The sequence below is a fragment of the Bombina bombina genome, chromosome 2 (assembly GCF_027579735.1).
Source record: "Bombina bombina isolate aBomBom1 chromosome 2, aBomBom1.pri, whole genome shotgun sequence".
In the NCBI taxonomy this organism is placed as follows: domain Eukaryota; kingdom Metazoa; phylum Chordata; class Amphibia; order Anura; family Bombinatoridae; genus Bombina; species Bombina bombina.
The window spans coordinates 666269858-666287903 of NC_069500.1; positions in this window are offsets into that span (position 1 = coordinate 666269858).

Here is an 18046-nt window from a genome sequence, read left to right on the forward strand (position 1 = left end):
TCCGCAAACGGTCACCATCAAAGGAAATGGAACTGGAGAAGTTCTGCAAAGAAGAGTGGGCAAATATTGCACAGTCTAGATGTGCAAAGTTAGTAGAGACATATTATAACAGACTAAAGGTTGTAATTAAAGCAAAAAGTAGTTCAACAAAATACGGACACAAGGGGGTGATCCTTTTTCAACTCAGTGATTCTGTTTTTGAATTTTGTCTGACAGGTTGGTGTTATATCTTTCACTTGGATGTTATAAATTACACTGAGCAATTACAACTGAATAAACAAAAACTGTGTCTGTCTTTATTTCAGGTTGCAAAGCAACAAAATGTGATTATTTTTAAGGAGGGTGATTCTTTTTAATACCCACTGTATATACAGTGCTCAGCTTAAATGAGTACACCCCAACAGATTTGTCAGAAAACCTTTACTTACCTTTCAGAAACAACATATTCTATGGAACACTATACTACAAAATACTCCCACAAATGTGGGCCATTGATTGCAACCAAGATTTTTTAATTTGCACACACCAAAGTATTTTTTCTATCAAATTCACTCAAGACCATGTCGCAAAAATGAATACACCCCAATGAAAGTCATAGGAGCAAAGCTAAATGTCTGACAACAAATTAACAAGAATTCAACTAAAGATGAGTCTAATTATTCATTAAACAGGTTTCCAGCAGACAGTTGATTATAAAAGGGCATTACTTGCCAAAGAAAATCCCTTCCCATGTTGTCAGCAATGGCACCAAGTGGAAGAGAAATGTCACAAGGCCTGAGAAAGAAAATAATTTCTTTACACAAGAAAGGGGAAGGCTAGAAGAAGATCTGCAAAGCTTAACTTATCACTCAGAATACTGTAGCAAAAGTGATACAAAAATATAACAAAGATGGAACTGCAACCATCTCACAGAGATGTCAGCGTAAGTTAACACTTCAACAGGAGCATCTTCTGATGAGAAGGATTGAAGAAAATCGCCATCCAAGTTCACTGCAGTTAGCTAAAGAAGTAGGAAGCCAAACTGGGGTGATTGTTTCCTGTGACACAATATGGCGTACACTGCAGAGGAATGGCATGCATGGGTGTCGTCCATGAAAGAAGCCTCTCCTAAAGCCCATGCACAAAAAAGCCTGCCTAGAATTTGCCAGAACACATGCTGAAAAATATGAAGACTACTGGGACTCTGTACTCTGGAGTGATGAGACCAATATAAATGTTTTTGGAACTGATGGCTTAAAAACTGTATGGCACTGCAAAGGTGAGGAATACAATGAAAAATGCATGGTGCCTACAGTGAAACATCGTAGTGGCAGTGTCCTTCTGTGGGGTTCATGAGTGCTGCTGGTGTTCGGGAGCTGAATTTCATTGATGGTATCATGAATTCACAGATGTACTGCTCTATATTGAAAGAGAACATGCTACCATCACTCCTTGCCCTTGGTTGTCGTGAAGTTTTCCAACATGACAATGATCCAAAACCCACATTTAAGGCCACTGTTGCATTTCTGAAGAAAGTGGGTGAAAGTGATGCAGTGGCCAAGTATGTCTCCTGATCTGAACCCAATCGAACACCTATGGGGAATTCTGAAGAGACAAGTTGATCATCTCTCAAAGAGGTCATTCTTGAAGAATGGAAAAAGATAGATTTTGCAATATGTCGACAACTTGGTGCTGTCCTTACAAATCATGGAGGTCATACAAAATACTAGATGTAGTAGATTTTGTTGTGGGCTGTATTCATTTGTGCATCACCTACTTTGAGTAAACCTGAAGATTTTGTAACCAAAGTTATATTATTAACCTTACTTTCATGTAATGAGCAAAACAAATGTTCTATAACACTCAGTTTTGTTAAAATTCTGGAAATTGTTCCTGTGTTCATTGAGATATTGATTAAAATCTTCTTTTTCAAAAGGGGTGTACTCATTTATGCTGACCACTGTATATAATTATAAATAAGTATAGATATAAACAGATAGATATAGGAATATCTGTTTAGAAATGCATAGTACATATTCCCCTATGTGCAGAACATTGTAATGTCAAATATTTATCATAAATACACAGTATAACACTTTATTAAATATGAATATTACATAAATTTGTTTTTACATGTTTTCCTCTACTTAAGGGCTTCATTGCACTTCTATGTATGCCTATATGTGTGTACATATGAATGTATGTGTTTATATGTGTATATATGTCTGTAAATACATATGTCCACACACACATACATATATATATATATATATATATATATATATATATATATATATATATATATATATATATATATATATAGAGAGAGAGAGAGAGAGAGAGAGACTTCAATTAAGTGCACTCTCACTAGCCAACCCAGACACAGACCAGGGTGCTTAACGGAATGAACAATCTGAATAGGAATAAGCACTCACTGGATTTCAAAACAACAAATATTTATTCGGCAGTGACGTTTCGGGGCATTCACCCCTTCCTCAGACAACCCAAAATGTGAAACAAGCAATGTTAAATAATGACTCAAACCCCTCCCCCATCAAATTTCAGCCAATCAAAATACATCCAAAGCAATCAATAGGGGATGTATGTTAAACAAAAACAATTACATTTCTGTATAATGTCAACCAAGTGTATACTTTTAAAAAGCACATGTGTAGTATATCAATATATAGTGTAATGTAATAGTGTGTCAGTGACAGTGAAGTGGGTGGTTATGGAATATGCCAACAGATAATAAATAATAAATCTGACATCTTATAATACACACTGTAATCAAAACATGAGGTGTTCACTAGACTTATTGTTACAATGAGAAGTGGCTTATTTGTACCGCATATAAAGTACTCAGAGACATTTAATCACTTAACTGCAAAGCAACTTACTGTTCATAAACAGCGTCTAATTTAGATAATCCTCAAAGGGTATGGATACTCCGCCATTAGCTATCACGCTAACCACCGCATGGTCTGAGGGGGCGTGTCAGCATCCGGGTTAGCATCTTGAACCGCTCCTGTAGACCAATGCCCTAAGCGTTGTTATGCGTTGCCATAGCAACCTACCGCCGCGTCACCAAACACACCAGAGCGAGGCCATACTGCATAGGTCTGCAATAGGTCACCATGGCAACCCAACAAACACTTTAACGATATAAAGATCAATATGTAAGCATAACTAGTGTCATAATCTGATCGAATCATGCTTAACTTGTTGAGAACATACTTGTATGGCAACTACATATGCGGTTAACTGTAAGCTATCACATTGAGAGTTATCCAGTGATAGAACTGTCAGCGGTCGTGAGAAATAAAGCTAACTGATGCATAATATACTCTAAACAGATCTCTAAGACTATAATGGATGGAATTAAATATTCTAGAGGGGATCATTACATCAAAAATTGAGGAGTATATAGCCACAAATTATTCAATCTAGCCCGAATCTAAATTATGAGCCGTGTGTTCTAATGCTACAAAGGCCAATATATAAGTTAATTGTTGGATCAGAAATGTCCTGCTCTAGACATAATGACTAGATCCCTAGCTACTCTCAAAATGGAAAATCACAGAGTGTAATGGGGATGATCTAAATCCTGTGATTTCTTAATAGGGGTCTGAGCATGTAAAATGGTGAGATATCCAGGACCCCACATATGTCTAGATCAACTGGAGGCTAGATTAACCAAATGGGTAAACTAATTGTTGTGATCATGTCAGTACGGCATTATGTCACTAAAGTCCTACCTGAGAGTGGAACTTCGTGACTCCCAGAGTATGGTATTACAAGAGATCTCTAGTAGGTAGGCTAAGTGTGGATTCTTAATATGTCCACAAGGATTTAATAAAGTGTACATGGACTCTCATTAACAGATGGGATGTTTAGAGACATCCTACCAGTTATGACTCAAGAAAAAGGTACTATAGGAAGCAATGCCAGTCCACATTTGTATTCAATCCACCTGGTTGCACCGTTCCAAGTCTATGGATCCACTTGGCCTCAATTTGTAGGAGTTTCTTCTTTCTGTTGCCTCCCCGTATCAAAGGTGGCACATGGTCAATAAGTATGAAGCGCAAGTCCTTCACAGTGTGGTTCATCTGTATAAAATGGCGTGCCACCGGTTGTTCCGATGTACCATCTTTGAGTGCAGTCCTGATGGCACTCCGATGGTTAGCCATCCTCTGCCTCTTGGGTGACACTTGCACTTTGTTGTGGACTATGGATACACCTGTACTGATCAGTGCCTCACAGGGCCTGCCTGTAATAGCACCATCAGATGTAGAGGGAGCTGATACACTCTCCCTGACTGAGGTGGATGCAGCAAGAATTTTATTTGAACATGAGGAAATCACAACAGATACTGAATCCATTCAAACCCTATATTTGAATTTATTAAAATTGAAGAAAAGAGAGGTAGACCTACATTTACATGGGGTCTATTTATCAGAATATTACAAAAAGAAAATGATCCCTAAGGGGTTCAGGATACACAGCGTACCCACTATTGGGAGAAACAACAGTGAATTCTGTAAAAAATGGTGTGCAGTGCTAAATAAGTGTTCGCTGGATCTATTATTGTTGGTGGTGGAAGAAGTTAGAGTCCTACTCAATAAAACCAAGGAAGAAATCGGGATATTTGATACCACGAAAGGCCCCATCTTGGTACAGGATCAGAGTGATAATTGGTTGAATAAACTTACACACCAAGTCAAGGAATATAAGGATTCCCTAATAACCTTTAAAAATAAGAAATTACAACAAGTGATTGAGGACTACAGGGAGAGACAGGTATACAAATGGCTTTTGAGCCCTGAGGAGAGGCAGAACTACAGGCCTAGGCGACCCCGCCGTCAGAGGGTATACACCAGAAGACAACTGAACACTGTGGATACAAGCTCAGGTTCTGACACAGATACTCCAGGATTACATGATTATGCAAGTCCCTCAACTTCTCAGTCGCATTTTTTAGGGGTGACTACAAGGTCAAGCCACCGAAAAAAGGAAGGAGACCACATCCAAGAAGGAGTGGGACTCACTGGAAGACCACCACGACGTGGACGAACCAGTAGAATATAGTGCTGAATCTATCTGATCGCTTGCTTAATAAAGCAGAAGTGACACTCCTCAATAGAGGTTTGACATTTGTCCCTATGCATAGACCAGATGAATTTGATACTTGGTTGGACATCCAAAAGTTTAAAAGAAATCTTAAGCTTAAAGATCATTTTAAGATGACAGAACAGCAAGAAAGGGGGACCACTTTTAGGAATAAGAGTACATTTGACCCTCAACACACTGCTGCCAGTATACAAACCTACACTAGATTGGTCCTACAAGATGCTGCAACAATGCCGAAAGAATTATTCAGACATAACATCTCCAAAGAGGAACGTGTGGCAATTGAGAGTCTGGCCCGCGATCCCAACATTGTGATCCGCAATGCGGACAAAGCTGGGGCCATTGTAGTCCTGAATTATAAGGATTACAAAGAAGAAATACTCTCACAATTAAACGATGACCGGGTATACCTACCTCTTAAGAAGGATCCTACCAATCTATTTCAAGAACGAATTGATAATCTACTGCTTGAAGGTGTAGCGGAGGGTTGGATCAATAAAGATACATATGATTGGCTGCGGGTGACATATCCGATTTGCCCTATTCTGTATACCCTGCCCAAAGTACATAAGAGCCTGGAGAAACCCCCTGGACGCCCGATCGTGTCAGCAAGGGGATCCCTGTTGAGTCCTTTGGCAAAGTGGATTGATTCATTTCTCCAACCACTGGTGAGACACATGAAATCATACGTTAAAGATTCGACTGACGTATTGGGACATCTTTCGCAGGTTCAAGATCTGTCTACAGATGACTACTTGGTGTCTATGGATGTCACAAGCCTATATACCATCATCCCACATCAAGATGGAATGAGGGCAGTTACAAAGGCTCTTTCTAGATATCCCTATGTCGGGCCTAGCAGTACCTACATTATCAAGATCCTCGAAGTATGTTTGACATTAAACTTCTTCCGATTTGAATTGAAATACTACCAACAAATCACGGGGACCGCCATGGGGTCAAACATGGCCCCGTCATATGCGAACTTATTTATGGAGGATTATGAATCCAACACCATGATGGTTTATGAGATTCCTGAAATCATCAAGTATATGAGATACATTGATGACGTGCTACTGGTGTGGAGAGGTACAGAAGAACATCTACAGAAGTGGGTACAGGACCTCAATGATCTACTACATCCGGTGAAATTTAAGATGGTGGCCAGCAAAGAAGCCATTGATTTCCTTGACTTGAGAATACTTAAGGAGAATGGGCAATTAGAAACCACCATGTACCAAAAACCTACAGACAGGAACTCCCTACTGTTGGCAAGTAGTAGTCACCCGAGATCTCTCATCAGAGCCATCCCATTGGCACAACTCTACCGAGTAGTGAGGAACAACTCTATAAGGATTAATGGCGAAAGACAGTTAGAAGAAATGTCAACCAAATTTCTACAGAGGGGATATTCCTACATAACCATTCAAAAAGCTCATAGAATAGCCAAAGACACAGAAAGGAGTACCCTACTTAAAACAGGAGGAATGAAACCTGTTGAAAAACGGATGACTTGTACTATGACATATTCACCTAATATTGGGATTGTAGTAAAATCAGTGAAGGACCATTGGGATCTACTGACCACAGACCAACAATTACCTTTTAAAGAATTCTCCCCACCAAGGATGGGATATAAAAGAGGGCGTAACCTCCAAGATATGCTGATGATCACTGATCCAAGACATGCCTACATCAAGGAAACATGGTTAAAATCGAAGAGACAGGGATGCTTTAAGTGCCTTGGATGCACAACGTGCAATTCGATGATACAGAGCAAAACCTTCCATCATCCACACGCCAATCAGAGTTTTAAGATCCAACATCATCTAACCTGCTCTACCCCATTTGTGGTCTACCTGTTGAATTGCACATGTGGGATATATTACGTCGGTAAGACGGATGATGACATCAAGAAGAGGATGGCTAACCATCGGAGTGCCATCAGGACTGCACTCAAAGATGGTACATCGGAACAACCGGTGGCACGCCATTTTATACAGATGAACCACACTGTGAAGGACTTGCGCTTCATACTTATTGACCATGTGCCACCTTTGATACGGGGAGGCAACAGAAAGAAGAAACTCCTACAAATTGAGGCCAAGTGGATCCATAGACTTGGAACGGTGCAACCAGGTGGATTGAATACAAATGTGGACTGGCATTGCTTCCTATAGTACCTTTTTCTTGAGTCATAACTGGTAGGATGTCTCTAAACATCCCATCTGTTAATGAGAGTCCATGTACACTTTATTAAATCCTTGTGGACATATTAAGAATCCACACTTAGCCTACCTACTAGAGATCTCTTGTAATACCATACTCTGGGAGTCACGAAGTTCCACTCTCAGGTAGGACTTTAGTGACATAATGCCGTACTGAAATGATCACAACAATTAGTTTACCCATTTGGTTAATCTAGCCTCCAGTTGATCTAGACATATGTGGGGTCCTGGATATCTCACCATTTTACATGCTCAGACCCCTATTAAGAAATCACAGGATTTAGATCATCCCCATTACACTCTGTGATTTTCCATTTTGAGAGTAGCTAGGGATCTAGTCATTATGTCTAGAGCAGGACATTTCTGATCCAACAATTAACTTATATATTGGCCTTTGTAGCATTAGAACACACGGCTCATAATTTAGATTCGGGCTAGATTGAATAATTTGTGGCTATATACTCCTCAATTTTTGATGTAATGATCCCCTCTAGAATATTTAATTCCATCCATTATAGTCTTAGAGATCTGTTTAGAGTATATTATGCATCAGTTAGCTTTATTTCTCACGACCGCTGACAGTTCTATCACTGGATAACTCTCAATGTGATAGCTTACAGTTAACCGCATATGTAGTTGCCATACAAGTATGTTCTCAACAAGTTAAGCATGATTCGATCAGATTATGACACTAGTTATGCTTACATATTGATCTTTATATCGTTAAAGTGTTTGTTGGGTTGCCATGGTGACCTATTGCAGACCTATGCAGTATGGCCTCGCTCTGGTGTGTTTGGTGACGCGGCGGTAGGTTGCTATGGCAACGCATAACAACGCTTAGGGCATTGGTCTACAGGAGCGGTTCAAGATGCTAACCCGGATGCTGACACGCCCCCTCAGACCATGCGGTGGTTAGCGTGATAGCTAATGGCGGAGTATCCATACCCTTTGAGGATTATCTAAATTAGACGCTGTTTATGAACAGTAAGTTGCTTTGCAGTTAAGTGATTAAATGTCTCTGAGTACTTTATATGCGGTACAAATAAGCCACTTCTCATTGTAACAATAAGTCTAGTGAACACCTCATGTTTTGATTACAGTGTGTATTATAAGATGTCAGATTTATTATTTATTATCTGTTGGCATATTCCATAACCACCCACTTCACTGTCACTGACACACTATTACATTACACTATATATTGATATACTACACATGTGCTTTTTAAAAGTATACACTTGGTTGACATTATACAGAAATGTAATTGTTTTTGTTTAACATACATCCCCTATTGATTGCTTTGGATGTATTTTGATTGGCTGAAATTTGATGGGGGAGGGGTTTGAGTCATTATTTAACATTGCTTGTTTCACATTTTGGGTTGTCTGAGGAAGGGGTGAATGCCCCGAAACGTCACTGCCGAATAAATATTTGTTGTTTTGAAATCCAGTGAGTGCTTATTCCTATTCAGATTATATATATATATATATATATATATATATATATATATATATATATATATATATATATATAAAACAAAAAGTAGAAAGCACTCACTGGACTGTAGACAGCAATTTGAATCAAATAGAATTTATTGTGACGTTTCGGGACCAACAGCGTCCCTTCCTCTGACAAACAACTAGTGAAAAAACCAAACATTTATAGACCCATACAACACTCCCCTAGGTGAACTGCCAATGAAAATGTGCCGTGTGCAAAAAATGAGCCGTGTGCAAAACAAGCATAGGTCCCTATAATTAGGGTTAAAATATAGTGAATAATGTATTGTACAAATGTGACCCCATAGCGAGTAATCAGACATGCGCCTACCCAAATAGGTGGCTCGTAATTGGGACATGCACCCACAGTATCCATAATGCTAGTTTATAAGCCATACAGTACCCCTGTGGCAGTTATATGTATCCTTAACCACCAAATCTAAAAGATACCCAAAATCATCTTCACCTATCTGTTTGCAGCCAACACCACACAAAGGGCCTTCAGCTACATGTGATAACCAAATCCCATATTAAAAAAGACGCTTTACCATCCCACAGCACTATATTATCAGGACCGTAACTCATGTATAGGAGGCATATCAGACTCACAAAAACTCATAGTGTGTGTGATATGTGACCTATAACTCTCATAAAAACAGATTAAAAACAAAACACACCTCATATTTACACATGTTGAAATGTAAATAGATAAAAACTAATGAAAATGGAAAAATAAGAAAACAATATACTTTAAAAAGACTTAATTCCTGAATCATAGAGAACATGAAACCCTAATCAGGGTATGACAAGGCAACCACAAGAGATTAGAACCAAATAGGACAAAATAAGGATAACTCGAGAATGAAAATTGGACTCTCATTTCGCCATCACCATGTAATGCTGAGTGATAGATACAGGATCAAATAGATCTATGGACTCTCATAGGACCTGGTCCTTATAGGAAGTTCTGCCATCCCGTTTGGATGTTGAGGCCTCTCGGAGCCAGTGTACATAGTTCATGGATCCAACGTGCTTCTTTTTGTAACAAGATCTTGGCTCTGTTTCCTCCTCGTCTTAAAACTGGCACGTGGTCAATGATTCTAAACCGCAGATCGCTCACTGTGTGTCCTGCTTCTAGGAAGTGGCGTGCCACCGGATGTTCTGCCTTCCCAGAGTGTATTGCCGCTCTAATGCTCGACCGGTGATTCGCCATTCTCACTCTGGCATCGTCAATAGTCTTGCCAGTATAGAATTTCCCGCAGGGGCAATTAAGAAGATATATAATAAACTGGATTGTGCACGTCAGAAAATACTTAATCTGATATCTTTTGCGACGATCAGGGTGTTGAAATGTCGTGCCAGTGTGCATGCTGTTACAGGTTACACAACTAATGCATTTATAGCATCCCACTTTTTTCTTCAACCAAGTTTGTTTGTCATTTTTTGAAGAGATATCGGTCTTCATTAGCATATCTCTCAAACTCTTGCCCCTACGATATGCCAATCTTGGTGCCGACCATTCAACAAATGGCAATGTAGGATCACTCTGAAGTATTTTCCATTCTTCCTTAACTGCTTGAGCAATCTGATATTGGTCTGGATTATACGTTGTCACAAATGTGAGTTGGGGATTGGTTACAGTGTTTTGAATTTGTTGTTTATTTTGAGATGAGAGAGCCAGTTCCAATTGATTCTCTAGGTTCTTTTTATTATAACCTCGTTGGAGAAATCTTTGTGTCATTTCTGACATTTGTGTCTGCATCAGGTCATCGTCGGTGTTGTTTCTTATTACCCTTTGGTATTGTGCTTTCGGAATATTACGTATGAGTGCTGGTGGCAACTTCTGGCGTGTAGCAGTGTGTTGCGATCCGTTTTCTTCCTGAACAGTGTAGTACCCAATCCATTGGAGGATTTGAATACTCTAACATCAAGAAAATCAACTGTGGCATTGTTGAACGTATGTTGAAATTTGATAGCACTATCCATCCCATTTAGGGTATGGATCCAATTGTCCAGCGCTTGTTCCCCATTTCTCCATATCAGGAAAACGTCATCTATGTAACGACAATAAAAAGAAATGGCATCCATTTCATACACCTTCATCTGGATAGATTCATAATCAGCCATAAATAAATTGGCCAACGATGGGGCCATGTTTGACCCCATCGCGGTCCCTTCTATCTGTAGATAAAAATTATTCTCAAAACGGAAGAAATTATTTTCCAAGCATATCGTTAGGAGATCTACCATGACCTCCTCTGGAGGCCCCACATATGGACTCTTTCGCAGATGGTTAACTACAGCTGCAATCCCCAATTTGTGGGGGATTACCGTGTATAGGCTGCATACATCCATCGTCACTAGAAGGTCAGTTGGCTGTATATCATTTAGTTGGATGATGGATTGAATGAAAGCATTAGAATCTTGCGTGTAAGATTTCATTCTCTTGACCATTGGTTGTAGATGAAAATCCAGGAATTCAGCAAGTGGTTGTAGGAGTGATCCCCTCGCCGAGACGATGGGTCTCCCTGGGGGATTGTTGGGATCCTTATGGATTTTCGGTAGTGTGTAGATGATAGGTGTTATCGGATAGTCCCTTTTCAAGAATTTTTGCTCTTGTGTGGTGATACTCCCCATCTCACACCACCTGTCGAGTTTTTCATCAATGTATCTTTTCAATTGATTCGTTGGATCTGTTTGTAAAATCCTGTAGGTCTTTTTGTCTGTTATTTGGCCCAAGAGTTCTGATCTGTACTGTTGTAGATCCATCACGACCACCGCCCCACCCTTATCTGCCGGGCGTATTACAATGGTCGTATCCTCAGTTAGTGACTTTAGTGCCTGTCTCTCATCCTTGGTCAGGTTATCCATTCCTCTCCTATTAGGGATGTTTTTGGAGACTTGGCTCAGATAGTTTGTGTATGCGGTAATGGATGGATTCTGTGATCTTGGATCAAATGTCCCAGGAGTACGGAAAGGTGTAATCTCACTACTATCCGTCTTGTAGAATTCTTTAAGTCTCAAATTCCTGCCGAATTTTTGTATATCGATATATGTATCAAATGGATTAAACTTCGTTGTCGGAACAAAAGATAAACCTTTGTTCAATAGGGAGGTTTCTGATTGTGACAGTGGTCTTGAGCTGATATTGAATACATTGTTCATCTCCTCTGTCTCGGAGGGCGGCGTGACATGCCCCCCCCTTCCTCGTATGTGGCCTGTGCCTCGTCCTAAAAAACAAACCGAGGGAGTATATGATGAGCTGTATGAGGTACTGGTATTGCTTGCTCCCCTCATGTTGTCCCACTGTTGGCCTCTACTCGCCCCTCTGGATCTTGTAGTGATGCCTCGGTATGTAGACTCTCCCCTTGTTGTTGCCATCTCTGGGTCTGAACTGTCGCCAGAGCTGGTGTCAACCGTGTTAATGTTTCTTTTTGTGAACCTTCTATCACGTCTGGATCTGAAGTTCTGTCTTTCATCAGGAGATAACATCCAGCGGTATACACTCTTATACGTGTAATCTTGAGTTACTGTTTGAAGCTTCCGGTTTTTAAAAGCAATGAGTTCTTGTTTGTATAACTTGATTTGTAGTGTCAATTTATCAATCCAATCCACAGATTTATCTGCTCTGAGTGTATTGAGTTGTTCAGCTTCAAAAGTTTGAATTTCAATTCTCACTTCTTGGAGTAATCGTCCAGCTTCTCTAATCACAAGGAGCATGAGGTCGAAAGAACATTTGTTGAGAATTTTGCACCAATTAGTACAAAACTCAGCATTTGATCTCCCAATCGTGGGGATGTTCTTTACCCTGAAGCCCCTTGGTAATAATCTTTTTTTATGATAATCGGATAAATATATTCCATGGAGGTTTAAATCTATTTCTCGTTGCTTAAGTTTTGCCAGGGTATTGTATAGAGACTGGCATGACTCCTCTGTTTGTTGTTCTTCAATGGAGCCAAATCTAATAGCCTCTGCATCTTCATCTGTAAAGGTAAAGATATCTTCATGTCTCTCCTCAGTATTCTCACTCTGAGACACATTAGATGTTTCCATATTTCCACTATTTAGTTCAGTCATAATGATAGAAAATGAGGCACAGGTAATGAGAAAGGGGAATAAATATGAGCTAATTCAGCCAAGTTGTGGGTGCACTGTACTGTGAACTATGTACACTGGCCCCAAGAGGCCTCAACATCCAAACAGGATGGCAGAACTTCCTATAAGGACCAGGTCCTATGAGAGTCCATAGATCTATTTGATCCTGTATCTATCACTCAGCATTACATGGTGATGGCGAAATGAGAGTCCAATTTTCATTCTCGAGTTATCCTTATTTTGTCCTATTTGGTTCTAATCTCTTGTGGTTGCCTTGTCATACCCTGATTAGGGTTTCATGTTCTCTATGATTCAGGAATTAAGTCTTTTTAAAGTATATTGTTTTCCATATTTTTCCATTTTCATTAGTTTTTATCTATTTACATTTCAACATGTGTAAATATGAGGTGTGTTTTGTTTTGTTTTTAATCTGTTTTTATGAGAGTTATATGTCCCATATCACACACACTATGAGTTTTTGTGCGTCTGATATGCCTCCTATACATGAGTTACGGTCCTGATAATATATTGCTGTGGGATGGTAAAGCGTCTTTTTTAATATGGGATTTGGTTATCACATGTGGCTGAAGGCCCTTTGTGTGGTGTTGGCTGCAAACAGATAGGTGAAGATGATTTTGGGTATCTTTTAGATTTGGTGGTTAAGGATACATATAACTGCCACAGGGGTACTGTATGGCTTATAAACTAGCATTATGGATACTGTGGGTGCATGTCCCAATTACGAGCCACCTATTTGGGTAGGTGCATGTCTGATTACTCGCTATGGGGTCACATTTGTATATTTTTATATTTTTATTATCACTACTTTATTTTTGTAATTTTTGCTGATTGTGTCTGCCCTTCGGATTGGAGGGATCACAGATGTTGTGTCTAACTGATGGGGTTTGCTGTTCCCTTTATAATTATTATTGGTTTACACTTTTGAACTATACGCTTATAAAATATAATGGCCCGAAATGTGGCAGGGACGGTCTATTCATGTATGTATGTTTTTACGATAAGTTATCTAGCATGAGTCAGTTTATGCTAGGGTATAACAGATACACCTATTTATGTTATAGAACGATTGTTCCTAATTTGTTTTATTTTGTCTTATGATTTCTACAACTCTATTGTGGTGGCCAGGTGGGCGCCTTAAGATCCCCTATGTTTTGCTATATATAGTGCAAAGTGAGACCACGATCGGGTGTGGATGTTTATACTTAGGTTGCTATGGCAACCTTATAGTCGGACGAGCAGTGGTTTGCTGTAAAATGACGACGATGCTCTCAGTAAGTTTTTAGTCTGATAGTGTAACTTTGTATTATTTTTATCAGGTTGACAAGGCAGTGGGATCTCGGGCATGACAGTGGTTGACGGTATTAGGGCTGATGCGGTTAAGTTCGGCCACTATTGTACATGGTTGTTTGTATTGGTTGCCAGGACAACCGCCTGAGCGGGTATGCGTCGCGGCGTTACGTTAGTGAGTTGTGGATTTTGACAGACGCGGTGATGCTGGGATACACAGAGGTGTTTACATGTGTTGCCAAGGCAACCGTCCGTATTGCTGCTGTGGGTGACGGCTTGACGTATCTATCCGCGTCCAGTTAGCCTATTAGAACATTTGTTGTCTCCATTGTGATTGACCAGTAATATGGGACAGGGCGTGACTACCGATGACAAATTTGCCTGGCCTATCAAGACACGGGGGTATGTCATATCCCACCTATCAGGCACTTTGTTGTTTTTATTTTCATTAGATGTATGTCATAGACTTTTTCTCAGTTTCAGTAGATCGGTCATGTCTTGGGGGCTATCAGGTATATCTATAGTCTGCACACATAGGATCACGTATAAGTTTATATACATTTACACATTCAATACATTATTCACTATATTTTAACCCTAATTATAGGGACCTATGCTTGTTTTGCACACGGCTCATTTTTTGCACACGGCACATTTTCATTGGCAGTTCACCTAGGGGAGTGTTGTATGGGTCTATAAATGTTTGGTTTTTTCACTAGTTGTTTGTCAGAGGAAGGGACGCTGTTGGTCCCAAAACGTCACAATAAATTCTATTTGATTCAAATTGCTGTCTACAGTCCAGTGAGTGCTTTCTACTTTTTGTTTTCTACATACCTGGCTACAGCACCCTGGCAAGTTGCAGTGTGTTGGTGAGAGTGCATATACTACAATACATCTTTATATATATATATATATATATATATATATATATATATATATACACACACATATACATATTTAGACATGTATATGTATGTATCTCTAGGTTAAAGCTCTTTGCCAGCCTTTATATTTTCTAACACCTGAGACCACATATCTTTGAGCCAGTATAACTTTTTTGTGCAATATTTTTTAATCATTATTATTAGATAGTGTTATTATGAGTGTAACTGTATTTTGTAATGTATTTTTATGTGTTTTTTTGATGCATTTTTGTTTCACGAAACAGTTAACCAGAGCTCTGAGGATGTAGTAATTATTTTAGCATAAATCACGTTTATTTTGAACTTGTAATACGAGCGGTAATCCCGCACAAAAACCCCTTTTTAATCACACATAATCTGGCCCTTAAAAAATAATGATTACACAATGTTCCCAGCCAGGGAACTTTTCCACACAACTTTGTTTGAGGCTAATGAAGACGTATCTGAAGCCCACATTTAACATTGCAATTACTTTTGCACTCTCTCTACCTGCTTAAGACTGCTGCTGCTTAACTTATGGCTGTATGGGCAAGTCTGCACAGTAAAGGTTCAAAAGATACATAAATTAACACCAATATATGAAAGATTTTGGTCTCCCATGAACAGAGCTAAGGCAGAGCAGAAATCACCTGCCCCAGATTAAATTCAGGGACAACTTTGGGTAAATAATTGTAAGTCTATAGAGAAGATTTACATTAGTGAAAGCCTTAATAATTCTAATTACTAAAGAATCTTCAGAAATTAAAGTTCTTAGTTTCCAATCTGGAATAACTGACATATTTCAGTCTGCCTGATTTCTCTCTGAGAATCAAAAGAAATTGAGTAAATATGAATTCCAAAAGATGAAGCATCTGTGACTCAGTGGATCAGTTGCTAGAGACTATACAGAATTTATGCTCAGAAAACATTTCGTGATTGGATAACTGACATTTTTTTCAAAGTGATCCTTACAGTGCCCGCTCAAGACATTGTGCCACCTACATCTAAGAATGAAATGGTGCCCTAACTCTCAGCAGTCAGCAGTCTTAAAGATCAGCAAACTGATTGAAGTTTAACAAAAGAGAATACTGCTACCCCCATATAAGTGATACAGTTGTGTTCATAAGTTTACTTACCCTGGCAGAATTTATGATTTCTTGGCCATTTTTCAGAGAATATGAATAACACAAAAACTTTTCTTTCTCTCATGGTTAGTGTTTGGCTGAAGCCATTTATTATCAATCAACTGTGTTTACTCTTTTTAAATCATAATGACAAAAGAAACTACCCAAATGACCCTGATCAAAAGTTTACATACCCTGGTAATTTTGACCTGATAACATACACACAAGTTGACACAAGGGGGTTTGAATGGCTATTAAAGGTAACCATCCTCACCTGTTATTTGTTTGCTTGTAATTAGTGTGTGTGTATAAAAGGTCAATGAGTTTCTGGACTCATGACAGACCCTTGCATCTTTCATCCAGTTCTGCATTGACGTTTCGGGATTCTGAGTCATGGGGAAAGCAAAAGAATTGTCAAAGGATCTGCGGGAAAAGGTAGTTGAACTGTATAAAACAGGAAAGGGATATAAAAAGATATCCAAGGAATTGGGAATGCCAATCACCAGTGTTCAAACTCTAATCAAGAAGTGGAAAATGAGGGGTTCTGCTGAAACTAAACCACAGTCAGGTAGACCAACTAAAATTTCAGCCACAACTGCCAGGAAAATTGTTCGTTATGCAAAGACAAACCCACAAATAACTTCAGGTGAAATACAGGACTCTCTGAAAACACGTGGTGTGGCTGTTTCAAGATGCACAATAAGGAGGCACTTGAAGAAAGATGGACTGCATGGTAGAGTCGCCAGAAGAAAGCCATTACCACGCAAATGCCACAAAGTATCCCACTTACAATACACCAAACAGCACAGAGACAAGCCTCAAACCTTTTGGCACAAAGTCATTTGGAATGATGAGACTAAAATCGAGCTTTTTGGCCACAACCATAAATGTTACATTTGGAGAGGAGTCAACAATGACTATGATGAAAGGTACACCATTCCTACTGTGAAACACGGAGGTGGATCGCTGATGTTTTGGGAATGTGTGAGCTACAAAGGCACAGGAAATTTAGTCAGAATTGATGGCAAGATGAATGCAGTATGTTATAAAAAAATACTGGAGGAAAATTTGCATTCATCAGCCCGGAAGCTGCGCATAGGACGTACTTGGAAATTCCAACATGACAATGATCCTAAACACAAGGCTAAGTCGACCTTTCATTGGCTACAGCAGAATAAAGTGAAGGTTCTGGAGTGGCCATCTCAGTCTCCTGACCTCAATATCATTTAACCACTCTGGGGAGATCTCAAACGTGCAATTCATGCAAGACAGCCCAATAATTGACAGGAACTGAAGGCTTTTTGCCAGGAAAAATTTGCAGCTTTACCATCTGAGAAGATAAAGAGTCTCATCCACAAATACCACAAAAGACTTCAAGCTGTTATTGATGTTAGAGGTGGCAATACACAGGGATATGTAAAATTTTGATCAGGATCATTTGGGTAGTTTCTGTTGTCATTATGATTTAAAAAGAGTAAACACAGTTGATTGATAATAAATGGCTTCAGCCAAACACTAAACATGAGTGAAAGAAAAGTTTTTGTGTTATTCATATTCTCTGAAACATGGCCAAGAAATCATAAATTCTGCCAGGGTATGTAAATTTATGAGCACAACTGTATTTATCTTGAAAAACACTATTAGCTGGAATAAGAATATCCCAAAACACACACAAGTTACTGCATTACAACATTCTCCAGTGCATTATTTACAATTCACCATTTGTATGTATTGTGTCCATGGACTGCCTGAAACTGAATAAAGCAGCAGGAGCAGACATC